Source organism: Sebastes umbrosus, chromosome 16 (genome assembly GCF_015220745.1).
Source record: "Sebastes umbrosus isolate fSebUmb1 chromosome 16, fSebUmb1.pri, whole genome shotgun sequence".
In the NCBI taxonomy this organism is placed as follows: domain Eukaryota; kingdom Metazoa; phylum Chordata; class Actinopteri; order Perciformes; family Sebastidae; genus Sebastes; species Sebastes umbrosus.
This window is the reverse complement of record NC_051284.1, coordinates 23,907,181-23,924,017: the sequence shown is the minus strand read 5'-3', so window position 1 is coordinate 23,924,017 and position 16,837 is coordinate 23,907,181. Positions and strand designations below refer to the sequence as shown.

At 41.4% G+C, this 16,837-nt stretch overlaps 1 protein-coding gene and 2 long non-coding RNA genes across 3 annotated transcripts in view; 1 reads left to right on the top strand and 2 right to left on the bottom strand.

Moving 5' to 3' along the window:
- mta1 (metastasis associated 1) overlaps positions 1–1,386 on the bottom strand; it is a 62,451-nt gene extending 61,065 nt beyond the window's left edge. The window contains exon 1 of the mRNA XM_037796124.1: positions 1,373–1,386. The gene's annotated coding sequence lies outside the window, so the exon portion shown is untranslated. The remainder of the gene's footprint in view (positions 1–1,372) is intronic.
- LOC119504087 lies at positions 1,374–10,022 on the top strand. Its single transcript, XR_005210509.1, has 3 exons — positions 1,374–1,386; positions 7,999–8,008; positions 9,867–10,022. It is a non-coding gene; the product is annotated as an uncharacterized LOC119504087 (long non-coding RNA).
- Positions 1,408–16,837, bottom strand: part of LOC119504088 — a 46,369-nt gene continuing 30,939 nt past the window's right edge. The window contains exons 3-4 of the long non-coding RNA XR_005210511.1: positions 4,257–4,357; positions 1,408–1,839 (exon numbers count right to left, since the gene is read on the bottom strand). This is a non-coding gene — a long non-coding RNA (uncharacterized LOC119504088). The remainder of the gene's footprint in view (positions 1,840–4,256; positions 4,358–16,837) is intronic.

Sequence of the window (16,837 nt, the reverse complement as noted above, 5' to 3'; positions counted from 1 at the left end):
TTAGGCTGTCTAACGGGGACATTCACGTGACACTGGTACGCTTACTCTTAAATTAAGTATTTTTTCTCATGAAGAGAGTCTTTAAATTTGCTCCGTGATAAGGTTCTTTTGTTAATTTTGTGCATTTTCCTGTCTAATCATTTACTTTTGTTGACATGCAATGGTGTGGTATACTGAATCAAGCTGGGAAATTATTTTTGCATACTACAATGCAGATTTATACATTAAAACAGTGTTCTATAGCTCATATTCACATATATTTTAGCTCATATTTTATAACTGTAAAGCGAATAGTTGCACAACATTATGTACTCAGTGTGCAACGAGGGCAGCACAGTGACTGATGATGTGATATTATGGGATACACAGGATTTTGGCAGCATCACAGGGAAGTGTGGGACTATGAAACTGAATACAACCACCTACTTAGTTAAATGTATGTACGTGCATGCATGTGGGCAAATAGAAAGTAGGCAGGATTTTGTAGTTTGGCATAATCTGCCGTAGAAAAAAATTGTATGTTTTGTACTGCGAAGACTGTTTGTTTTCCTGTTTACACCCACCACAACACACTGATATTCTCCTTGGATATCATAAGATTATATTGCAGTTTATCAGAATCAAAAACAAATATTTGCTTCTAAAAAAAACCCCACAAGAGTACAGCTTTTGTTTTCAGTAAAACAGAGTGTTTAGCAGTGAGATACAGTGAGACACAAGAGAGAGAATATATATAGTATAATCTTGTGGAGATAGTTGTTTGATTAGCTCCGTTTTCATTGTGGATACAAGCGTGGAGCCTGTGTGCTGGAGGAATGCTGTGGTGAAGGCTACATCTGATCTATACCATATGGAGGCCTCAATTACTGTTTCCTAACACAGGGGACTACAGTCCGCAGTCACATGACCGCCGTGAGCCAATCGCGTGTACTTACAGTATGCACTCCTGCTCAAGTGTGCAGTCTCAATGTTGGAACTGTGCTGCATAGGAGGGATCCTGCATTGTGTCTCGGGGCTCTTCTATGAAGAAGAAGGAGAGGAAATATAGTGAATTTGAGGATGTTTTTCAACGCCGATGTGCAAAGTGGGAACAAAACTAACTATGTTGTGTTAAAGAAATGAAAAAGCATTATTACCCAATGGGTATTTTTGCATATTATATATATTTATTGCCCAGCTTACAGTATGCTGCTTGCTTCTATGGTGCATTTCTGCATAAAACACACATCCATTATCTGCCTGAATATTAATGCATGCTGTTTAGAACATTGCTCCCCGTATTGCACTTTATTTCATATGCTTACCTTGCTAATTGACTTTCCTTTGGAGCAATAAAAAAGTATTGCAGTATATCACAGCATCTCCCTGCACAGTGTGTGTGTTTGTGTGTTATACATCATACAGCGACTGACACAAGTGAGCTGTCTTCTGCTGTTGTTGTGATGTTTGGGAAGAAAGCAGTGCCAACACTTAATATGGTCTTAATGAAAAGAAAATAGGTGGTCAACAATGTAGCCTTGTGTTTGGGAACTGTGTTCATTAGGAGTGTTTGTTTACTTGGCTGCTTGCTGCTTGTGCAGATGTTCTTTTTCAATCCACTTGCTCCTCTGCCAGATGTTGCTGCAGTCATGAAGACAGGCGTGCGAGCGTGCAGGCAGAGCAGTATGTGTTGCAGAGCGGTGCAGGTGTTCTCCCCGATGAATCTCGAGTCTGTGGAGATGGATTGGATCGAGACACAGCAGAGCGTCTGCAGAAACTCCTCTCGGTTTGGTTGCAGTCCCAGAGGATGACCTCGGATGGCCTCTCTTTCTTTCTTTCTTTCTTTCCTACTTTCTCTTTCTGTTGCAGATACATGTACAGGAGAGACAAAGACACAGAGGAAATCAATTAGGCCTGTTTCCTGGTAGAAACCGCTCCATATCTTTGATTGTGCTTCTTCGTTTGTTCTCTCACTGGGGGTTGTGCTTGGATCCAGAGACACTATGGGAGGTACCGCAGTAAAGGGACTATTGTTAGAGTGCTCTCTCCTCTCTGCACCTAACTATACATAGGTGTATTTTCTGCATTAACAGTGGAAAAACCAGTAGGGTTGCTCAATCATTTTTATGAAGGGACAATATAGGGCTGTCGCAATAACCGCAATATTGCAATACCGCGATATTGACAAGCCAACCGCAGGGGTTTGCAAGAAACCGTCACTTTTTTTTCTTTTTTTGAATTCTTTGCCGCATTTTTACACTTTCCTACAAATGCTAGCAGCGTGATGAGGTGCTGAGTGTCTATTCTGCTCTGTTTGGTGTTCTTTTTCTGGTCGCCAAGAGTTGAAAAATGTTCAACTTTGGGTAAAACTACAAGCGCTGGACAACAACAACAACAACAATGGAGTAGAAATGAATACACATAAACCATCAGGTCCGTCCTCTCTCCCTATACGTGCTTCAGCCTTCCCTTCATCCAGAGCAAGATCTCTACCTTGTGCAGACATTTTGATATTCTGTATCATAGCAACCAGAAACAACCAAATCTGAAAAAAAACACTGCGCTTCATTGTCCTCTTTGCTCTGCCTTGAACAATAAACAAGTATTTAAATAGTTTTAAAATTCTCATCTTTGTCATTTATAAAGCAATAATATACCCAATAATAGCCTATCAACTAACCTTATTTATACAGGATAAATAAACTAATTAGCAAAAAAAAATGTTGCAATAATACCGCGCTGTTGAGTCGGTCATTATCACCGCAGAGGAAATTACTTCACCACAACAGCCCTAAACAATACCCGTGACACTGTTCCCTTACAGAGTCACTGTCAGTGACTAGTGACAGTTATCTGTCTAGACACATCACAGTCTTTGTTTGACGAGCTCTGACTCATGCTGTAGGTAGAAGGTATAGTGACTGTGAAATCAACATTACTCATGCTCTCAGTAACAGTAACAGCAATTCAAGCTGAATCTATACACAAGACTGCTCATCTGCACCTCCAACTGCAGAGGCACCACCGCCACATTGCAGTTTAAAAGAAAACACTCGTAAAAGGTGAAGTCTATGAAAAGATAAGATTTGCTCCACGAGGACCTAAGGATAATTTTAGCAGCGTATGGCAACCTTTCATTACGTGGGGCGGCTTGTGGCTCAGAGGGTAGAGCGGGTCGTCCACCAATCGGAAGGTTGGTGGTTCGGTCACATGTCGATGTGTCCTTGAGCAAGACACTTAACCCCAAATTGCTCCCGAAAGCATAGCCATCGGTGTGTGAATGAGTATTTAGATTAAGATAAGATATAAGATATTCCTTTATTCGTCCCACAGTGGGCAAATTTGCAGAAGTTGGGCTCTGATGGGCAAAGTTGGCTCACTGCATGGTGGCTCCGCCATCAGTGTATGAATGTGTGTTTGAATGGGTGAATGCTGACATGTAGTGTAAAGTGCTTTGAGTTGTCGGAAGACTAGAAAAGCCTTATATAAGTGCAAGTCCATTTACCATATCTGCTTGAGCAGCTGTGAGATTGTAGTATGGTTTGTTTCAATAATTTGCTACAGAATTTGTTTACTCTAAAACTCCACATACACATACAAACATACACCTTGTCTATTGGGGTTTTTTATGTCTGTTTTTACATTTGTATTTTGTATTATTATTATTATTACTATTATTATTTTGATATGGGGATTATTTTTTTTGTCCGTTTGTTTCCTTAGCAAAAAAAGATGAAAAAAGTTTTGCTGTACGGTTGTACACAAAATGTTTGTTTGTATGTGAAAACTAATAAAGTGGGGGGAAAAAAAAGATGAAGTCTATCAAGTCACACAAGTCTAATCTTTGATTGTCTGTCTTGGTTCTATACAAGTCTTTAACGTGACAGGTCTCTGTTGCAGACTTCATTATAGTGACTAGCTGTGTTTTCACTGCTCTGAAAGCTTTGACGCGACTCTTTTAATTGGGAATCTCTGCTCCAGGGGATCTGTCAGACAGATTTCACAGCTAAAAATATCAGTAAACTGAACAAAATCTGGAATCTTACAGCTCGCATTTATCAATATCAGACTACAGGGGGAGCTATTGTCTTGCTTTTGACAAAGTAGGGCAGTTGAGACAAAGGGGCAGCTGCTTTAAGGCCATGCATAGTTGGATACAGTGTTATCTATGATCTGTAGTTCATGTAAAACATACATTTAAGGTCCAAGACCAGTAGGAAAACATCAACATTTCTAAGCAAAGATGCCTAACTGGGAAAAACAAAAGTTGCACTTACCTCATCCCAACAGCAGGGGGCATCACTCACACAGCCTTTTCTGTTGTCCTGAGTTGCCCTCTAACAAAGCAGTGATGTGAAGGGAGGGGGTAAATCCATCCCTACAACAGAGCAAATGACACTTCAGTGAGTTGTCATGGATTCTGGGACAATGCCAGTGAGTCGCATCAGGGCCGGCACACACAAATGTTGACTGTAGACCTCAAGGATAGAATAAATCAAACTCCGTCATCATGTCCTCATTATTATGTCTCTGCCAGAGTGATAGAAAGAAAGCTGGTTTGCAGTGTGTGTGTTGCTTTTGGAGGTCATCTCTCAGTCTGTCGTCTGTTATTGCAGATACGACTTGGCTGGAAACACTTCGAAGGCCTCACACAAGAAACCTTGGCCTTAATCCAAAGGGATTAACCATATTGCATTTGTGGGTTATTGATACTGTGACCTTCACAGAATGGAAGCGGAATAACTATCACACTGAGAAGAAATGAATGTGTCAGATGTGGATGCAGACAGTTGAATATGTGGCACCCGAAAAGACGCCCTTTCCCTCGCCTTCGCCTTGGCCCCACCTTGCAAGGGAATCCCGCCGCCAAGTGTCCACCCTCCACCACCACAGGATCATATGCCAAAATGCCGAGGAGCCGCCAGACGGGAGCAACACATTTTTTTGAGAAACAGCTGGTGAACCGCCAAATGTGTCTCCATCTTCAGAGAGAGAGAGAGAGGAGAGGCACTGGCAGTTGGTGCGAGGAGGACTGTGCCATGTGGGGGGGAAACCCGCACAACACTCAGAGATGAAGAAGGAATCACTGGAATGACAAATGGCATCAGAAAGTCATGTCTTGAATTTCTTTCCAGCAGGAATGTTTGACATTTTATTGGTAGAGACCACCGAAGCTGCACCAGCTGATGTCAAGACGTCTGAAGAACAGAGATTCAGCAACTTGTGATGCAGATCTTGTATATCTCATTTGCACATACACATTTATACATCTAGTTAAACACAACCTGTTAGATCACTGAATGATGCTACTTTATAGAACTAATATTTCAAGATGCAACTAGATGCTACAATATCTCAATTGAAAAATGTTTTATCGTTGAAATAACTCATACATTTAACGCTTTATTGTATTCATCTGACATACAGGAAAAGCCAGGTATATAGCATTAAAGTCAAAGACTAAACAGAGAGACTAAATAGGGCTCTCAAGTGATGTATCACTGTTTTGTTTTTTTTAAAACCTTGTGTGAGTGTGAGTGCTGCCAACCAAACACGAAAAGCTGCTGATTTCCTTTCAGGAGTGCTAATTAGATATCTCATCTTGTTAGGCTCCTGCTTTGGATGGAAACCTGATCTCTCCGTACTTGATTAGAGCCTATAATGTGACACACCTTCAGGCAGTTATATTGGATTAACTGAGAACACACTTCTTGTTTTCAATTCTAGTTGTCATGTCAGTTTGAACAATGATGGATGGACGTGTATAGATAAGAAGTAAAATAAGTAGATTATTGGTATCTAATTAGTACTAATGTTTTTGCTAAATTACATTTATGGTTAGTCCAGCTGATTAGACTGTTATCAGGCCATTAAATAGGTGTTATTGGTCAATATAAGCACCATATACTGTATGTGGGTCAATAGGGCCTACTACACCCAATATTAGGTTTTATCATCTATTCACATGGTAGATCACCGAAAGAAGGTATAAAAGAACAAGACAGCAACCTCTAGTGACCGTAGTAATTATGACAGTAGCAGAAAAGGAAGTCAGGCGCTGTAGTATAGAGAGCGTGAAGGACACGTGGAGGTCGGGGGTGATGGATAGGTCACAAAACACTGAGGGTTTTCAACAAGGAGACCGGGGTTAGCATCCTGTGTTAAACCAACATGTAGCTGTGTTTGTGTTCACAAAAGGTTTTGCTTTCACTTTTGAAACATAGTTGAAACAAAGTCTGTAAAAACATATATATGACAAAGGTAATCAGGCATAATGATGGGATAATGGCATCTTAAACACTAAGACCTACATGGAAATATACCTCGAGATCTCAGTCCATACTGGTCCGTAGAGACCACTCCTAAGGGCCTGGGCCCCGTTATCTCCAATATAGACCAGAAAGGGGTCCCAGATGTGAAAAAAACTTAAAAGGTTTGCCCTTGAGCCAGAAGCTTATAGCTTCTAAAGGAATAAGTTCCATTAACACTCCGTATCCAATGTGAGACTGTAGGGAAAGAGTCTGAAATCCACTGAGGAGGAACACATAGAACGTGTTGCTTTTAAGTTTCGTTTCATTTTTACAACGTAGTAGGCTCCTAATGACCCACATTTATGGTGCTTATAGCGACTGATAACGCTAATTTAATGGCCTGATAACAGTCAAATCGAGTGTCAGCTCAATAAAAGTCTAAGAGCAACTCTGTAACAGCAAGATACATCTTTCTTTTTACTGTCAGGTTGTTAAATATTACATATTTCTACACACAAGCTTTTATACAGTGGACCCCATGATGGCCCAGAGGTCATTATCATATGTAGTACGATTGATGTGAAACAGAGGTGTACCTTGTTTCGCATGGTGTGCTTGGTGTACCTTTCATGCTCCACACTATGATGCCAATAGGGAGAGAGAGAGAGAGAGAGATGTTTCCAACCTTTTTAATCCTGCAGAGAATAGCGGGAGGTAAAAATCAAGGTGTGTCTGTTCTTAAAGGCCCCTACAAGCACCTAAAACAGGACGGGATCTGGCGGAGTGTGTTTTGTTTTCCATTGCGACACCACCCATGTTCAGAGGGTCTAATTAAGAGCTCAACTCAGCACCTTTCTTTACTGGAACAAAACTTTTATGTACTGAATGTGACCAGTTAGTTTTACTGCATAGGGCAGCTACATGGAAGGAAACGTGTGTGGAAGAAACAGGATTTGTTTAATGCTGAGGTAAAGAAAAAGTTTCCAGTGCTGAATTTTTTATTATGAAAATTGAGAGAGAGAGAGAGAGAGAGAGAGAGAGAGAGAGACAAGCAGGCAAGACTTGGACACAGTGAGTGATATTGTTTATGGACAGACTTAGCAAGGGAGCAACTGTCAGTTTGGGTACATGTGAAAGAGTAGGCATTTGCTCTCGGGGATTTCCAGAATAATTTTAAATACTTTTGATTTATAACATTGAATGTTGGAAAACAACATTATCCCCAAATTGTTATCATAACAAAGAATCATAATGTTATTCTTTAAAACTACCAGAATATGTTCGAAGTTGGTGCCAAAACAATTATTTTGTAGGAGTTGCTGCCTTTGTTCTTCTTCTTTTTTTTTGCTAAATTGAAACTAAACGCTTCAAAACAATGATACCAGAGTGGTATCTTCTCATCTAACTTTCTGCAAGCAAGCAGTTTAAGGAACAGTGTGTAGCATTTAAGGGGATCTATTGGCAGAAATGGCATATCATATTAATAAGTATGTTTTCTTTGGTGTATAATCACCTGAATATAAGAATCGTTGTGTTTTCGTTACCTTCAAATGAGCCGTTTATATCTACATACGGAGCAGGTCCTCTTCACGGAGCTAAACTAACTTCTGCTCCGCTAGCTCACTTTTTCGCACAGACACATTCGCCGCCGCTCTCTCTCTCTCTTGCTTCATCACTCACTTCCTTCGTACACACACACACTCTACGCACTGGCTGTGCTATTCTCCAAATGACTTACGCTACTCTTAAAACAACTGGCTTTAGAGAGGGCCATTCGCGTTTTTGTCGGCCACCGTAGTTCTCCTACACACTTGGCACACGGGAGAAGTTTAAATTGGTTGCATCCTGCAACCACACCACTAGATGTCACTAAATCCTACACACTGCTCCTTGAAGTGTTTTTCCCAAAATGTCAAACTATTCCTGTAATGTTTATATCAAACTCTCTCACTTTATTCATCCAAACGGCACGACTGATACAGCTGACCAGCTGTCAGTACTGCTGATTGATGCTTGATGAGTGAAGCTCACGCAGCACATTCACCACTGATACAGCCGCTGAGTAAGATGGAGTCTTCAGGACGTATTGATCGATAATCAGTTTCCCTTCAACAACATGCTGCCGCACAAGAAAAGCCTTGATTAGTCAGACATTCAGGGTCTTTAGTGGGATTACACAAAGGGCAGAGATGTAGAAAATTAAATGTACGAGTATCTTAGGTTTAAATAGCTTAATAATAGTGGTTCAGTCACCTTCAAATCACCTTCAAGTATGTATTTGATGTGTTAATTATCCTCCTAATAATATTTTAATTAAAAACTCATGAAGACACGCAGGTTGTCTGTGTTTAAAGTCTAACTCCCATGTGCGTTACTTGAGAGATTCCCTAGGAAACGATAGGGAGCTCTGAGAGAGGGAGGATCAGAAGACGGCATGTAGATAGAGACATCAAAACCTCCAAAAACTTCTGCCAGCTGCTGCTACCACCACGCCCTCCCTCAACACGCCTCAGCGCCACAGCACAGCACAGCACATGTGCCCTAAAAAACCCATCTCTTCCCGTTGTAAACAAACACAGAGCAGAAAATTAAAATGACAGATTTATTGAATAGGCTAAAAATAGGCTTTTAAATTAGACAAGGGAGCGGTGAAAGAGTTCATGTATAGTGGGATCTCGACCAGCAGTGACCAGTGAAGACGTCTGCCAAGGAAAACAATACACCCACATCGCTAAAAATGGCATTCAGTGGAATCTAAACCCCTCTCAGTCCAAGTGGGAGTCAAAAACTTCAAAATTTACTGTGAAAACACAGGAGCACTCTCCCATCTGCACTTAGAAATACTATAACGGAGCCACAAACAGATGGTTGGTAATGTTTTGTCTGGAAAAAGCCTCCCCAGGGACGGATTAAAAGTCCAAGTGAGTATGTAGACCTGAGGGCGGACTTTTACAAACAGGAGCACCCATTTAGTCAGACAGCTGATGAATATCAGGGTAAATCAATTCAAAATGTTCATAATGAATAGTCTCCAACTGGTGCGGCTGCAAGGCAACCATGGACATTTTATTCAAATTATTCTGAGAAGTTTTGGCCCACCATAAACTGGTAAAATGGGCCAGTCCGTTCTCATTCCCAGGGCGTCAAATACCAATGCGTGTCATGCATGACGGCATGACAGCATGACAGCGTTTGATGCGGACGCACAAGGCACCCTTTTGAGTCTGGGCTTTCAAGTAACTACCATGAAAACCCATCTACGTCAATACTAAACGCTCAGAGAAAGTGGTCGGGGAGTGTTGTGACGTAGTTTAAAGAGCAAAATAAAAACACATATTGTGGATGGACGGAGCCATCTAACAGGGCTTTCATTCAGGAGACTGCTGTTTGTGTCCCGTGTGAAACCAACAACGTGTTTGTCTTTGTGTTCACAACATTAAGTTTCACTTTCGCTTTACAAACCCAGTCATTTTTAGCCAAAGCATGATGTTTTTTCCTAAACCTAACAAAGAGGTTTTGTTGCCTAAATCCTAAGCAAGTGTGTTTGTTTGAATTCACAACGTTAACCATGTGTTTACTGCGACCGTAGTAGAGCGTCATAGTTTGACTCACTGGGCTACACAGTGCGTTACAAAGGCCCTGTTCAGACCTGCTATTAACATGTGTCCTCAGTGATCGGATCACAAGTGGACAGCTTTAAGTACGTCTGTTCACACCTGACATTAGAATGTGTCTCCATATGTGTCTTCAGTGGTCACTTGTGATCCGATCTTACTTCCCCGCTCCATATGCAAATAAGGGCGGGCGGGTGTCAGCTCCGCACAAAGCAGCGGAACAAAAACACTGACACATCTCCGACAGTATGATAATAATACACTTCGCATGCCTAGTCTGATAGTCTGTAGATATGTAGCCTATAAACAAGATATATTTTAATAAAATACAGAGCACAGAGGCCGTTTCCATGGTGACAAGCGCCCGTGTCTGCCTGTTTATTCACCTGAGGGGCGCGGTGATCCCGCAGATCCCAGCTGGACATCAGATGAGTAAGCGGTCCTTAATGTGGCCCAGGACGCATTCGCGTACACACCGCTAAAAGAATGTGGTCATATGTATCCCAGACTACCTCCAATCTGAAAGGTCCGATCTCAATGCGTCCTCAATGCATCTTGAGTGTGTTCACACTTCTACTTAAATCTTTTAGGTGACTAAAATACGTTTTGTCCCCGTCCACAGCAGTACATTTCTTTGCTCCAGTGTCGGTACTCCTGTCTGTTTCTCCAAACTGGGGGCGTGCCGACCGTCATCTACTTTAAGTAATACACCTACTATGGATAAGTACCTCATACAACCCCACTTCAAAACACCCAAACTATCCCTTTAATACCCATTTACCTCGGACTACTAAAGCTTCATATTAGTTTCGGCTAAACTTAAAGTGCATGTTTTCATAACCATTTCAATAAACTTATCAGCACCCTTTTTCCTAATGCTACTAATTTTGTCAATATGTGCCTGATTTGTATTGTTTTTAGCAACATAACATATTTGAAATTTGGCTTAAATGTGGCTTCCTCCTAATCAAAAGCACTTTGTTTACAACCAGACAAGCTTATTAGGTGCAGAACAAGTGATCAGCAGTGGGCAGGATGGCTGGTTTACATTTGATTAATCATTACATTTTGAGAGAAATACAAGTTTATTTTCATAGTTGTGTGTCTTACACTGATTATATAGTATATTATGTGTCTATTAACTTGTTTGTATCGTGGCTCAACAAGAGGACGGCATCCTTTTGAGGCCCGGAGGAAGAGGGCAGATAAACTGTCCCTGTTGTCCTCTCAGTCTTATCCATAAAGATAGAGTATCTGCTGTCTATTAAAATTTCTGAACACACAACGTATAGCTTATCATCCGCCGAGACTGTTTAATCTTACCCTGTCTCCTCCTAGCAGAGCTAAACATAGGCTACTGTTTCTAAAATAATCGCCACTCAGGAGCGTGTGCTATGGGAACGTTTCAATAATTAATTCAGGCTCTTTTTTCTCTCTCTCTTACTCAGAGACACGCACATGCTGCTCACCCAGCAGATCACGTGTCGTCCTTACAAACACTGTGTTCCTTACATTTTCTGAAAATACCACAGCTGTCTGAGGTCTTTTAAATGATGTGCTTGTCCACGTTAAATAGAGGCCTCAGAACCCCTCAATCGGCCCTAAATCATCTGGTGCCCGCTGGCTGAAAGGAGCAGCCCGCTGTGGTGTTGGGCTGGGCTCAGGCTGGCCGTTCTGTGGGCTCCTTCAGAGAAAACATGTCACGTGCGTGTGGATTATGCCTGCTTTGCATCTGTAGAGCATGAATGTGTGAGTTTGTGTGTTATGGGAGGGGGTTGGGATGAACAGGAAGGAAAAAGGAAAGAACTGATTGTCACTGTCTGGGGTTAAAGGCAGCTTTGGCACCTGTTTGGCCTTGGGGTGCAAGGCTTATATAAAGTGTGTTGGCGTGAGTGGTGTTTAGAGCAGGTGTGCAGCTGGGATTCATAAGCCAAAGGGTCGAGCATTAACACTGCAAGGGCTCATGGTACGTGTCCATATGGGCGTTTTTGAATGAGTGGGATCGCCTCGCTTCCAAGCATTGGACGCTTGATGGGCTACCACTAGGCACCTGATTGGACGAACGCTTTCCCTCGTAGGTTACTGTTCCCAGCTCTCAAACCGGAACCAACATGGCAGCTCGTTTGGAAACCTTTTTCTCGTATACATCAGACCGGCAATACGTCATCCAGAGTAGGCTCGCATGACCACGCCCCCTTTTGGGGGAAACAATCCTCAGTAGATGGTATCAGAGTAAACAGAAGAAGTTGAAACTTGTCTCTAAACTTCTACTTTAAACAAACCGGTAATGGTAATAACGCTATGCCGAAGAGCTGCTGTGTAGCTGGTTGCACCAACAATAAATCCAAAAACGCTGATCTCCGGTGTGCTCCCCTGCCTTGTCCTAACAAAGATATAATAGAGGGGCTTTATGGCTCCAAGTTATAGACCAGACCAGCATCACGTCATCTCCAAGGCTGCGCTTACCTTTTGGAGGAAAGAAACTCGCTGTCACAGGAGAGAAAATGATGAAAAGCTGTTGTGTAGCGGGTTAACCGAGGCTTTCACATTCAAATTTGAGTCACATACGATGCGTGAATATTCACAGTCAGTGTGCTAAATGGCTAAATGATGCTGGTGACAGTGACTAGCATGGCTAGCAAACATTAGCTTGAGTGTGAGGCTGCTGCAGTAACACACTCATACATTAACATTATAGCAGCATCAGACTGTCGTCTCCAACTAAATGTCAGCCTATAGATCAAACAGTTGGCTATTAACAGGCTGGTTATTTACAGACAACACTTAGCCTAACGGGATTCAATCAAATATGTATAGAAGTCTGGATAAGCAATATCCGGCCACTGTGTTGGACGAGGGAAGACTGAAGGGACATGACGGTGATCAACCTTAATTTACTAAGGTATCGTGAATGCTCAGGTTCAGGCAAGGTCGCAAATAATTATTAGACATGTGTATAAAATAATCGTTTCTATAACAAAAGATGAATGCATACAAATTTGTCAAAATTAGAATCCAAACAAACGTCAAATTGCATTGAAGTCTATGGGGTCTTTGGTTTGCTTTCCCCTAAAAGGGGGCGTGGCATTGCCTTTTTACAAAGTACCCGTATGTGACGGTCTGATGTAGGCTATACGCCTCCTGGACAAAGAAAATGTAATTATTGCAGCGAGCCGCACTTCGCCGCTGCCTGGTGTGACATCAGTGTTAGTCCCTAGTATAGGTCAAGCTCCAACAACTTTAAATCCTATAAAATCCCATTATGCATCTTAATAGCATCTTTGGTTAGACTCTCCCTGCCTTGTAAATGCCCACAACATTCAGGCTGCACACCACCAGTTCTTAATGCAAGCTTTCTACTAGAAATGCAAAGTCAATTCAAGATGAATTGAAATACACCGATGGCATCATCAGGATTGTTTTCTCAGACTTTAGTAGCTGATCTTCATGAGTAAAATTGGGTAAAATCCAAGAACACTTTTTCATAAAGAAAAGATCAGGATTTGCCACTTCTTCCACCCTTGTTTGCCTCATTGTAAGTCTACAAAAGCAAAGTACTAACATGCTTTTAATCCCTTAGGACCACTTTCCCCTTCTCTCTCTCCGTCTATTCCTGTCTTTGCCCCGAGGGGCTGGATGCTTGATCTGCGCTGGAGAAACAGTGAGGGTCTGAACCAAACACCAGATCAGAAACCAGTTAAAAGTAAAAGTAGTGGCCTGGATACGTCCACTTCAGCCTCACCGGGATTACCCACGCTACTCAGAAGTCACACTGCCTCAGAGTACAAGCCTGTCAGGGGCATCTGTTCCCTCACCTGTCATTCATTTTTGCTCCCTATATCCCCAACCTTGATTGAAATTAAACTTTATTTTTCAAGAGAAGGTTTGCTGATTGTACATTCTCCTTTTCCTCCTCACATAAATGTTTTATATTACAGATAGTGGGAATAATATACCCTTCCTTTCGTCTTTATCGCGTGTGTTCAGTGAGCCGAGGATTTCAGAGAACATTGTCCTTTCACTTCCAATCTCCTACCTCCTGTTTGTCTCTGTCTGTCTCGCTCTGTGGTGCATTTGACCTCCTCCTCTCCTCTCAGCAGGTTTGAGTCTGATTGTGCGCCGCAGCTGAACTGGCAACAAACCTGCAACCACAGCAAACAACTGGAGGTGAACGGTAATGAACTCATGTCCTCTGTGAAACACACACCGAGAGCGCTGCGGCAGGAAGACTCTGCGCCAACTGGAAACTAGGACTGGGACAAAACACCTATCTCTTGATTCAATACTATCACGATACTTGGGTGCCGATTCAATATGTATTGATGATTTTTAAGTATTGCGATTCGATATTACGATTTATATTATTTATTTTTCTTAACCTTCTTAACACAAGACAATGGGGAAAAGTTGAAACATACACTTCTAGGGACTTGTACTTTGGAAAATATCTAAATTAATGCATTAAAAGGTTTGATTTTCAGCATGTATGTAGTCAGAGATGTCCTGGAGTCAAATATATCAGTCATTGTCAGAAATGATTCATTAATTTTTTTCCAGCAATCCAAAAATCAAAGAATAAAGACATTTCCCTCACAAATTAGTGGTATTTTCTTTCTAATTTATAAGGGACATGTAATGTTTTATACTTCTGGTGAATATAATCCAATGAATCTTATTTCCATATATTTATTTTGTATATACAGTTCCTTTTGTTAACAGCTTATTTTGAAAACCAGACGTACACATGTCTATACTTCTGCTAACTTTGCCAAGTCCGTCTCTAGCTCTCCCGTCAGCTCCGTTCTCTTTATACATCCATGGTCAGCTCCATAGAGGCCGTTTGATTGTATTTAACATAAATGTCAGTATATGGGTGCTCTACAGTTGTAGCGTCAACCAATTTGACCACGGAGATGAGAGTGACGGCTGGTTTGACCGCACGTTACCGTAATACGATAATGTTTCCTGTCCATGACAGAGTTAGCATACAGCTTTAGTCGTGATGTCTAGCTCTACTTTTCCTGCAATGTGTGAAACCCAAAGTGTTTCTATACTTTACTGTATGTGTAGTGTTTACCACGTTTCAATTCGACTTGCTGCAGTTTGTTTTGGTTGACAGATACGGAACAGATGTGATGTCACGTTACTCAGACTACAACAATAAAAGCGATAACTTCCTTCCACCTCTGCATAGACTCAAATGAAGCAAATATATCGATACTGGCATTAAAAAATCGATCTAAAAAATCGTTAAAAGAAATCATGATACATTGGTATTCCCACCTCTATAGGAAACATCTCCTTCCTGACTAGGATTGCCCCAAAGGTTGAAGCAGTGTACAGTTTTGCTGCCGCTGAATCTCAAGCTGACGGTTATTTTTTTAACAGTGAGCTCAGAGATAAGGAGGAACCGGTCACAGGCATGCTGACGGGTGCTAATCAGCTGGGACACACATGTGGGAAATACCGGAGTGTCTGCTCCTGGACCGGGACCTGCTCTGTGTCACTGGACAGACAGACCAGACAGCACCCATGTGTGAAAGACGTGACCTCGGTCACTCTGAAGAGGCCCAAGTGGAAAGAGCTGCTGCTGTAGGACGTGATAATGTCTTTTAATTAGTCATCATAAGAATGCAACGACAACTTGTCATTCTGGATTGTGAGAAGCTGTTTTTCTGCTCCGCCTGTCTTTCTTCGATAGGCCTAAATTGTCACAAAGCCAGCAGCCTTCTTAAAGGAAAGCCGATCCACCCGAGCCACGTTTCAGCGTCTTCCTTTCCCTAACAAATTCCTACGAGTCACTCACTCTGAAAGGGAGCATTGTGATTCAACCAAACACTACTCCTACTTCTCTTGTGGAAAATGAGGGGAAAAAGGAAGTGGGAGAGCATGTGTGTCCGGCACCACTTGCTCAAAATGCTTTCCCGCCTGGCCTAGGCTGGCTATGGCAAAGACCACAGGCTGGCTCAGAGAGAGAAATGCTGCCTTCAAGTGCTGCTTGTAAAACGTACAACTTGAAAAGCAGCTGCGGAGATTAAAGGCCGGGGTATGCTTGAAACAAACTATGTTGTCCGATATGTTAGCCAACAACATCTTAAGGTTAAAGTGTTTATAATTTCTCTAAATATTCACAATTAAAGTCCTAGAGATGGGCTGGACACAATGAATCGTACAAAAAGGGATAATGGCACATGCTTTTGGACAGATTCTCCTCAAAGAAATTCATGCTGTTTGATTTAAAAGTGACAGAAATAACAGAGTGCTGCAGGAATGAGTCCTAAAACCCAGAAATTAGGGCCACATTGAGGAAAATCAATATAAATCTGAGATTTCGAGAATAAAGTCATAATATTATGAGAATAAAGTAATGATATTATAAAATAGTAATTTTTACGTGTTATTTTCTTTTTTGCTCGTAAAGTTATGTCTTATTCTCGTAATAATACGTCTTTTTTCTCGTAAATTTATGACTTTATTCTCATATTACGACTTTTTCCTCGTAAAGTTACGACTTTATTCTCGTAATATTAAGACTTTTTTTCTTGAGTTACGACTTCATTCTCGTAATATCACAACTTTTTTTCTCGCAAACTTATGACTTTTTTCTCGTAATATTATGACTTTATTCTCGTAATATTACGACTTTTTTTCTTTTTTTTTTCTTTACTTTTTTCTTGTTGTTCAAATCTCAGATGTTTTTTTCCCTCAATGTGGCCCTAATACTCCGTAGTACATTTGCACTTCACTGCATTAGACTTATATACTATATACTTAGACTATAAACTGTGTTACCTTCATCACAATGCTCAAATGTTTTATTCTCTTTTTTTTTGTTGTTGCCTAAAATGTCTGTTTTGATAGTAAAGGTTGCTGACCCGAGTTAGTGTCGACATTTAGCTGTTGAAGTTGTGACATTTCCCACAACACATGAAGGAGGCACTGGTTGTACCGTGGCTTGGGGGCGGGGTTATGCTAATGAGGCAGCCGATGACT